The sequence below is a fragment of the Tupaia chinensis genome, unplaced genomic scaffold (genome assembly GCF_000334495.1).
Source record: "Tupaia chinensis unplaced genomic scaffold, TupChi_1.0 Scaffold000045_1, whole genome shotgun sequence".
Classification (NCBI taxonomy): Eukaryota; Metazoa; Chordata; class Mammalia; order Scandentia; family Tupaiidae; genus Tupaia; species Tupaia belangeri.
Window position 1 is genome coordinate 8,110,709 of NW_006159501.1, and position 10,706 is coordinate 8,121,414.

A 10,706-nucleotide genomic window follows, 5' to 3' on the forward strand; every position below is an offset into this window, starting at 1 on the left:
CATCCCCCAGTGCACCCGACCTGGGGAGCTCGTCTGTCTGTCACCAGTCCCCGAAGCTCAAGTCCTGCAACGTGCTGTCCCCGTGGAAATGTGAAAACGGGGGGACACTGCCAGGTCTCTGCCCAGAGTGCACCCAGGCTCAGCCCCACGAGGACAGTCCGAGCTACAACTTCTGGAAAGGACAGGCCGAGCCCCATATGTACCCGGAAGGCAAGCGACCACCATGCTTATCACCTCGCCTTCCACGTGGATGACAGAGCAGGTGCGCCTCATGGCCTCTCGTCCTGTCTGATGCTCACAGAGGGAAGTGCTGTGGGCATACACTGAGGAAGGAGTCGCGATGAGAGGAGGCGCCTCTGGCTCAGTGTCACTGCAGATGCCTCTTCCAGTATCAAAAGCACAAACCCTGTGGGTTTCGTGAGAAAGAGACCTGGCCTGGGAATGGCACGCTCCCCACCTCAGTGTCATCTGGACTCAGCCTTCCCGTGAACCCAAGCAGAACCCTCTTTCAAGGACAGGCTTCTCTCTCCGGCTGTGTGTGTGCACTGGATCAGGATAATTGTCCTCCGGGGGGAAGCCCATTCTCCAGAGTCTCCCCAGCAAGGCAGTGTCTCGGCTAAGGGGGTTGATGTCATGCTGCTCGGCTGGAACGTGGGCGGTGGACACAGCCAGCTCCAAGCATGGGCGGCTCTGGGCGGCTTCCCGTGGCAGGGTCTGTGTCCTCCTTCCTCACGTACCCCTGATTGTGGGAGAGGAAACGCACTCCAGCCCAGGAGAGAGATGGGGCCATGCTAACTATGACAATCTGGTTCCACTTCGCGAAGTACGCTTCATCTCAAGTTCCTCACGGGAAGAGACAGTCACGAGACTGACCAGGTCTTGGACAATGAGGCACGTGAGAAGCTGTGGAGAGATTTGGCCTTCCTGGGGGAGACAGATGTGGCTGGTGTGGTCTCTCCCCTTTACCCTGCCTTAAACCTAGAGTTAATGGTGCCCATTTTATAACTTGGAGATGATAAACGTGAGGAAAAGCCAGCGTACCGAATTTTAATGGTGGCCATTTTATAACTTGGAGGTGATAAACGTGAGGAAAAGCCAGCGTACCGAAGAAAAAGTATAGAAAGAGCCTGGATCCTCCCTAAACAACACCGCAGCAGATGACCCGATACCACAACTGCTTACCTGTGAATGTTTTTATAAGGTGTTTATTTTTAATATTTTTTTATAGAGAGAGAGTTTTGTTATAGGGCACATGCGCTCACCAGAGAGACAGAGACAGACAGAAAGCGAGAAATCACACCCTAGAGGGGAAGGCCATGCAGCAATCCCTTCTCCTCCACTCTCCTCTTGGGATTTTGGGCATCCATGTATACACACCTGGTGTGAATTTTAAGCTGCCAGGTCCAAGACTCAGGGTCCACTAAGTGGGAGTCCAGCAACATAACAATTACTCTGTCTGCTTGTCTCTATTTATTTTTTAAATGTTTATTACAGTGTGCATGCTCTTTCAGAGAGAGCAAGTGAGACAGAGATAGGGAGAGGGAAAAGCATCCACCATAGGGAACAGTCACCCTGCAATCCCTTCTTCTCCATTTTTCCACCCTGTTGGGATCTTAGGAATGCATACACACACCTGGCATGTTTCTCAAGATGCTGGGCCTGGGTCTTGAACCACAGGATTGGCCATGTGGGCCTGGGTGCCTTAACCAATGTTTCTCAAGATGCTGGGCCTGGGATTGGCCATGTGGGCCTGGGTGCCTTAACCACCAGGCAATGGAGTCAGACCTACATATTTTGGTTATATAAGAAAAATGAGTGCGTATTTGTCAGGTTTCTAATTCTTGCAGTTGGAAACTTTTTTTTTAGAGACTTTTTGCTGTAGGGTGCATGTGCTTGCCAGAGAGACAAAAACAGAAAGTGAGAAATCACCTCCCAGGGGGATGGTCATGCCATAAACCCCTCTCCTCCATTCTCCTCTCAGGATTTTGGGCATGCATACATATACTTCCAGTGTGAGCTTCAAGCCTCTGGGTCTGGGACTCAAACCATGGTCAACTATGTGGGAGAAAAATATGGACTACTTCAAAAATGTCTGTGTTATGCTTGTGCAAAGGCCATGCTAATCTTCTCTGTATCATTCCAATTTTAGTATATGTGCTGCTGAAGCAAGCACCAGAAACATTCTTAACATATTTGTTGTGTACACCTAAAACCCCTGAAATCTTCTAAAGTTGCTTTTGTAGTTTGTATATTCCCAAGGTGTTTAATTTGAGCAAGAACCAACCATATCTGCTGGAACACAAAGAATATCATAGGTCTTATTTCAAGGAGCCTTCTAAAGTTTATGGTACTATTAGCATATTTATTACTTAAAAGAAGAAAATTAATCTATTAGCATGCAAAGCCCAGGACCCATGTAAGATTGGGACTCTGCTACATCTTCAGTCCGTTATGCTAGGACTGTGAAAGGGTGCACACCTAGCATCAGTGTGAACCAGAATTAAATCTTCCCATTCTTCCTCTCCCTTAGAGACTAGAAAGAAGGGTTCTTGGGACTGAAGGCGATCAATAAGAAAGTTCATTTCTGGGAAGTTGTAACCACACACTGACCCTTGTGTAGACTGATACCCAAATTCACATCACTTGAATGGTCCACTTCAGTAAACAACTTTAAGGTGATCCTGGAGTAAATGAATTCCTAGGTACATCACAGAAGGGAGTGAAAATTCTTTCTCATAGAAGTCATATTGATTCTAGATCACAAAACATTTCCACTAAGTAAATTTTCTTTAACAGTAAGCAGCACTCAGAAAACACACACACACACACACACACACACACACACACACATACACATACACACACAAGGAAATAAAGCAATGAGAGTAAGACTAAGTGGGAATACACAGGAAATAAGGCAACGAGAGCAACTCCAAGTGAGAAAAAGTTACTCACTCCAAAACAGTTCATATGAAGGGATAAAGGAATAATAGGAAATAGGATAAAATTGCTACGTTAAAAGAAATAAAATGCAAGCTTTAAAAATATCCACAGAAAATAGAATTATAAAACTGACCTTGCAGAGTTTTAAAAAGTTAAATATATCTTTTTTAGAAAAATTGAAATACAATAACTGAAGTTTTAAATTCAATATATAGGTTTAACAGGAAATTAGATATAGAAAAAGAGAGAATCAGTGAACTGGAGGATGAGTCAGAAGAAATCATCCATGTGACAACACAGAGAGACAATTGAAAAAAAATAAAGATCATCATTAAAAAGAGGTTTAGGGACAGGAAAGATGTAGTGAGAGGGTCTAAATGCAGCCAAGTGGTATTCCAGAAGGAGAAGCAAGACAGAGAGGGCAAGGATTTATCTGAAGTGATAATGTCTGAGAAATGTTTATAACTGATGAAAATTGTCAATCCATAGACTTAAACCCAACAAAGGCCAAGTTCAAAAAATAAAAAGTGAATAGGATGCTTAAGCTCTGGATGCCTGCCACAAACATGCCACTTACTGTCAGGATGGCCCATGATGTAACCAAAGGGCTGATGTTACTTGGCAAATCCTGAGACACAGAGCTCCTGTCAGGGATGAGCAAAACAAGTGCAAGTACAGTAAATGTCCCTGTGAAACCCACTCTTCTGTCATGGCCTAGGTCTGTTGAGTGCCAAGCTCTGAATGACAGCACAGCTACCAATGTGTTCTGAGTCATTTACTATTTATACCACAATAAGAATGGAGGAAAAGATGGAAACCCAGTCTTTTGAGGCTAAATTTTTAAGGAGTCTAGCATACATCCTTTGTTTCCTCCACACCACCCTGTGACTTAGGCTCTATGTCAACCTTTGAGTCACCATGCACTTAGGATTTGATAGGAAGCACTCTGAAACTCTTATATAGCAAAAGTTGAGAAAAAAAAGTTCAGTACTATAAAATATTTGAATAGTAAAGCTTAGGTTTGATGTAGCCCAACATCTTACTAAGTTTTTTTAACATTTATAATGTTTAAAGTTTATTTATTTATTTAGAGATAGAGACCTCCCCCAACACACACACACACACACACACACATACAAATTGGTGCTGCAACTCACCCCCAACCTCAGCCAGCCCAGATCATGGATACACACTCAAGCCCAGTGTGCACAGAGAGGCCTCCAGACAAAAACCCAGGACCTTTGCCATATGGGTCCAGTGACATTAACGCTGTGTCATACCACCTGGCCCTTATGTCTCATTTTTAAGTGGAATAACTGAGTCAGAGATGGTAAGAAACACAGAGGAGTCTGTGGCAAGGCTGGGTCAAGGTGGTTGGGTCTCCTGGCTCCAAATATAAGCCTTGATCCACATTCCACTCCTCACTTTGTAGAGAATGGGGAGGCAGCTTGTTTCATTCCCAAGAAATGGCATTTTAGTAATGGTTTGTTATAGCATGTACCAGCGTGTGTAAAAAAGATTCTCGAAAACTTACCAGGAGTGACATAGAAATAGAAATACAAATACAGACACCCCAACAAATCAAAGCAGCTCAAGTTACATAACTGCGACAGCAAATGGTGAATCATCACCACGTAATGGGAAAATTCAGATTGGTCACTAGGAAAAGTAAAAGGATCGCTATGGTGAGTCACCAGGCCCACCCTCCTGTGGAGTCTCTGAAACGCGGACACCTACCAGGTGATTCAGAATCTGGGCTTTATCTTCCATTCTTCCACATCATGTTTCGATATTTCACAATGGAGCTTCGCAAGTGGTGTAAATTTCCAAAGAGGGCTGGGCCAAAGCTCTGTGCTCTGTTTCCAGACTGTTCTACTAAGCAGGCTCCGCACCTGACATGATGGAGATAACAATCTGAATACAGTAATAGCTAGTATGATAGAGCGCCCACTAGGTTCCAGAAGAACACCTGGACTTGCACTTCATGAGACCGAGTACTGTGAGATTGGGCATTGACTTCATTTCACAGATGAGAGGAATGAGGCTAAGAAGGACTAAGCACTTACCCAGAGCCTCACAGTTAGTGGGAAATGAGAGTCAGAGTGTGTCTCAGGCAAGTCTGCTCTAAAGCTCTTTGGACCAGGATAAAGACCTCTAGCCTTGTGACCATCTTTGCAATGTAGGAGGAATTCAGAACTCCGAGTGGGGGTTGCCATATGAAAAAGGAGAGAGTGGATGGAGAAGGGCCCTGTCCTCTACCGTATAGCTACTCTGTGTGCTGGATGCATCTGTGCATTTGGTGTGATTGAGGTAGGGGCAGAATATCAAGCATAGCTTTTGAGTTTTTGTTTTGTTTTGTTTTAGTTTGTTGTAGGGAGCATACACTCACTACAGAGAGAAAGAGAAAGTGAGAAAGCACCTTCCAGGGGGGATGATCATGCCTCAATTCCTTTCTCTCCATAATATTCTTGGTATTTGGGGCATACACATGCTCATGACTGGCATGTTTTTCAAGCCACCAGGTCCAGGACTCGAACTACAAAGTCTACTATGTGGGAATCCAGTCACCTTAACTACTGTGCCACCAGCTGGCTCTCAAGACTAGCTTTCCTAAGAGAATGTCCACTCAGTGGAGAGTAAGTCTTCAATCTATCTGTTACTCCTTTGGTAGTCTATTTTAAATTAAGCATCCAAGACAGTATGGAAAGTTCTAGAAGTTGATGTTTTATTCAACACTGAAGAGGAACACTCTAGGGGAGCTCTGCCTGCATCGTGTAGTGGAAACTCACTAGAATAATAGTTTCCAAAGCAGTGTTCACTTAGGGGGTGTGTGGATAAGACTCCCTCTTCCTCAGGAAGTTCTAGCCGAGCCCATGAAAATATACATTTTGAAGGTTTTAGGAGTAATTTGCCTATTTACAAACATTACAAGGAGGGCCATTTCCCCAGCAAAATCTTGTTTTAATGTTCAAACATTCAAATTGGTCAGCTGAGCATGCCTATGTCCAATTGCCCTTGAGACTCAGGGACTCAATCCAGAGGGGCCTCCAGCTATCTGGAATGAGGAAGCGGAGCCTTGACTCCTCTGTAGTGGCCTCATGGTGGCCTCAAAGGACTTTGCCAGGTGTCAAGCACAGGAAACTTCATGTAGTCCAATGCTTATTTTTTTTTAATAAATTTTTTTCAGGCCAGTCCATGGCATGGTGGCTAAGGTGACTGGATCCCGCGTGGCCAGCTGTGTAGTTCAAATCTCAGACTTAATAGCTTGAAAAACATGCTGGATGCATGTGTGTGCACACCCAAAATTTCTAGAGGAGAATGGAGGAGAAGGGATTGTGGTGTAGCCGTAACCCCCAGGGGATACTCTCACTCTATTCTCCCCCACTTCTTTCTCTCTATCTGTGACAGCATGTGTACCTTCTAGCAAATTTAAAAGAAAAAAACCTTCTTTATGCACGATCATGTACATATGCACGTGTGCATACATGCATGAGGGAGAGCGAGCCACCCTGTTCAGGGCCTAGTCATGCCATGATCTCTGTCCCCCAGCTCTCCAGTTTTTGAGGTCCTAGGCACTCACACACATGCCTGGTATGTCTCAGGCTGACCAGGTTGGGGATTCACATACAGTCACCATGGAGGTCCAGCTTCCCCTGAGCAGTGTGTTACCTGCGCCATTCAGCTGCACTCTGCCTTTCTCTTGTGAATCCTTCTGCTGTTCTAGGAGCATCTATGTCAGCACTTATGACGGGGAGGAAAGGAGTCACACTTTTCTGCTCCTAAGCAGCACATGGGTAATTTGCTCCTTTTCAGCGTTGAACACTCCTCCAGTGTACAGGGCTACCACATTCTGTTTATCTACTCATCAGCTGATAAGCATTTGTAATTTTTCCATTTTTTGTTATTATGATATTGACGCTGCTATGAAAATTTGTGTCTGACTTTTTCTTATCATCAGAGGGCACATGTGCTCACCAGAAAGAGAGAGAGCAAAAGACAGAGAGTGAGAGCACTCCCAACGGGGCATTGTCCCATCCTGTCAGGATTCTTGCACACACCCACGTGGACCTGGTGTGCTTTCAAACTGCCAGAGTTGGGATTTGAACTGTGGTCAGCCATGTGCAGTGTTTAAGCACTGCAGTGTGGGGGCCAGCCCCATTTACTTTTTATATGACTGTATTTTTTGTTTTTTCTTTTTTGGCCAGAAGGCATGTGTGCTCACTGGAGAGAGACAGGGAGCAAGCAAGAGAGAGAAAGACAGAGAGTGAGAAAGCTCCCCCATGAGGAATGATCACACCAAAATCCCTTCTCCTTCATTTCCCTCTCCCGTCAGGACTGTAGGCATGCATGCATGCACACCTCGTGTGTTTTTTAAGCTGCCAGGTCCAGGACTCAAACCATGTCATTGGCCATGTAGGATCCAGTTGCTTTAATCACCATGCCATGGGTTGGCTTCTTTTCATTTCTCTTGGGTAGGTTCTCAGGGGGGATTCCTGGGTTGTATTATAAAATTACATTTAACTTTTCAAGAAATTGACACACTTTTTTCAAGATGGCTTTTTCATTTTACATTTCCACCAGCAATATCAGCACTTACTATTGCAATTCTTTTTGATTATTATCATCCTACTCATTGTGAAATTGACATCTCATAATTTACATTTCTCTAATGACCAACAACAGTGTTGAGCATCTATGATATGTGTGTTAGCCATTCTACTTACATATTTTGCCTCTTTTTAAATGGGATTGTCCATATTCTTATTGTTGAGTTATAAGAGTTCTTTTTTAAAAAAATAATTATTTATTTTTATTTTATTTATTCCTTTCATTTTTATTTTAATTTGACCAGAGAAAGACACACACAGAGAGAGAGAGAGTGGGAAAGTAAGAAAGGAAGCCACCAGTTCCAAGACTTGAACCGTGGTTGGCCATGTGGGAGTGTCCAGTGACTTAACCACCATGCCACCTGCTGGTCCCAAGAGTTCTTTAAATATAAGGGGTTTTCAAAAAACTATGGAAAATACATATTATGAAAAAACTATGCATGAATTTAGAAACTTTTTCACCAAAATAATCTCATACTTTAATTCTATTTTCCCATGAACTTTCTGAAGTCTCCCTAGCATTCTGGATATAATTCCTTTATCAGATACATGACTTACGATTATTTTCTACTCATCTGTGACTTGTCTTCATTTTCTTCAGGGTGTCTTTTGAAGCACAAAAAGTATAGATTTCCTAAAGTTCAGGTTAACAATTTTTTCTTCCACTGCACCTTTGGTGTCTAAGAATTCTGCCTAACCCAAGGTCACACAAATGTTATCCTATGTTTTTTCCCAAAAGTTGTATAGCTTAAGCCCTTACACTTAGGTCTAGCATTTATTCTGAGTTAATTTTTGTGTAAAATATGAGGGAAGACTCTAAATGTCTCTTCCAGTGAGTGTATATGCAATTACTCCAGCACCAGTTGCTGAAACAACACCCTCCCACATTTGTATTAGCATCCTAGTCACGGCCACTTAACCAGCCTGGGGCCTCCATGGCCCCAGAAAACCTCTCTTGGCTAGAAAAGGAGGTCATGACCCAGGGCCGCGGCCATCTCTGTTGTCTAAGCTGGAGATTTGTGCAAACTACGATGAGGCTGGCATGCTGGGTGAGCCCAAACTGCATATAGTCCAGAGCACTCACTTTACAGATCAGCAAACTGAGGCATGGAAAGTCCTGAGGCAGATCGGCTGAGCCTGGGACCCAGAACTCTTGGTTCAAATCAGGGAACCACCACTGTTGTCTGAGGCCGAGGAACCATGACTTCCTTCTGGTTTCTCAGTCCCTTTCGTCCCTTCTAGACTGGCCTAGACTGATCCGACTGGGTGTTTTCTTCAGGACATGTGAGTGAGTGTCACCTCCACAGGAGGTTCTGGGGTCAGGGGTGAAGAAAGGGGTTGCTCCTGATCTCTCACAGCCCTTAGCTCAGCCCACATGAAAACATGCCTTTATTTATCCCTGTCACTCACCCTGTATCACAATAGGGCTTGAGGTGGGAATTTTATCTCCTTTAGACAATCATGAGTGGGCTTCAAGTTCTCAAAGTCTTTAAGTGAGGCCTGGGATTTGAATGTTGGCCTTGAACTCCAGGTCAGAGCTCTGGAAACGGAGCAGAAGACTTCAGAACGGCTTCAATACACGATCTTGAAGGAGGACACAAAAAAGCAAGCCCTGTGTGTCCTCCGGTAGTCCTGCCTCTCACTCTCACCTCTCAGGTGCAGCTCTGTGAGGGCACATTGGCAACCCCACCAGCAGCAGAGACTGAGGTTGTGAAGGAGCACGCGTCCTTCCAGGTCACACGGCTGGTAAGGGCAGAGGCGGAAATGAAGCCTGGCCCTGTCTGACACCATCTCTGAGCCTCTACTCAGAGTCCCTGCAAGCACAGAAGTGGAGCCCGGACAGTGCTCCGTGGGTGATCACGCAGCTAGCGCAAAGGCTCCTACCCGCCCATCAGCCTCACCCCTGCAGTGTCTCCTAGACTCTGCCCACTTCCCCCAACTCCACACACTCTCCCTCCCCCCAGTTCTGCCTAAAACCCCAGATGACCCGGCCTCCGGCCTCCTCTGGAGGCTGAGGCAGAGGGCAAGCAGGAAGAGGCAGGCGCAGGAGTCCCACACAAAACGCCGCCATTCGAGACTTTCGGTTTTTTGCAAATCCTGAAATATCACCTTTAATTGCTTAATTTTCTGCATTCGTTCATTTTATTTAAACTAGCCTAGGGCTCTCCAGGCTGGCATATTAGAGAAGTTCTTACTTTTTAATAATAATACTTAGCATTTATATAGCGCGTTTCATGTTCAAAGTACCTTCCCGAGTTCACTAATTACTCGGACCGCTCGCCGCCGCCCTGGGCAAGTTTGACCAAGTTCTCAGGCTCCTAATTGTGAGGGGTGGAATTCTTCCTGCTGCCCGACCCCTTGTTCCCTCTCTGGACCCCCATTTCTGTCTGCAGTCGAGACTGTGGGTCCCCAGTTACCCTGCCCCTGTGTGAATCCATGCTCAGGGCTGGGGGTACAAAGCCAGGCAGATGCTCCGCCACCTCTGGGGCCCTTGGCACAGTGGGGAAGAGACCCACGTCTGGCCGGGTGCCTGGCAGAGGGAAGCCCGGGACAGTGGGAGTGGAGAAAATGGGGACAGGCTGGTGGAGGAGGGGATTGGAGGACTGAAGAGGAGTTCTTCGGATAGGCAGAGGAGGCAGGACAGGGATCCTAGGTGGAAGGGGTGCAGCCTGGGCACAGGGGTGATGCTGAGAGCAGGAATTTGGGTTCGAAAGAGGAGAGGAGAGATGGGCCTAGGAACCGGGGCCAGGCCGTGTGCTGCAGACAGCGGGCTGCCGGGCGGCCCTGCACCGCCGAGGTTATTCTGCGGGCAGCGAGGCCAAGTGCAGGAGAGTCACAGAACGATGAGGCCTGGGCTGGGGCAATGGAAGGCAAGCCCAGGAGAAAGGGGGGTGCTGGGACACTGAGGCCAGTCAGGCCTGGGAGCGAAGGGAGCCTGCGGTGGGGCAGCCTAAGGTTCCAGCGTGATGGTGCAAGTCACTGGGGGGGCCTGGAAAGATGGCACCCCTGGGACCTCCCCACCCCACCCCACTGCATTGCGGGTGAGATGAGAGTGTTTGCCGGATGACGGTGGCTGGATTCTTGGGTCTAGAGCCAGGTGGGTTGTAAAAAAGGGGGAAAGAGCCAGACTCGGAATCGCGGAGGTCCAGCAGACTT

At 46.2% G+C, this 10,706-nt stretch overlaps 1 non-coding gene across 1 annotated transcript; it reads right to left on the minus strand.

Annotated features, from left to right (window-relative positions):
• Window positions 1-2,066: 2,066 nt before the first annotated feature.
• On the minus strand, window positions 2,067-2,173 carry LOC114008662 (U6 spliceosomal RNA). The gene has a single exon (XR_003550181.1). It is a non-coding gene; the product is annotated as a U6 spliceosomal RNA (small nuclear RNA).
• Window positions 2,174-10,706: the final 8,533 nt, after the last annotated feature.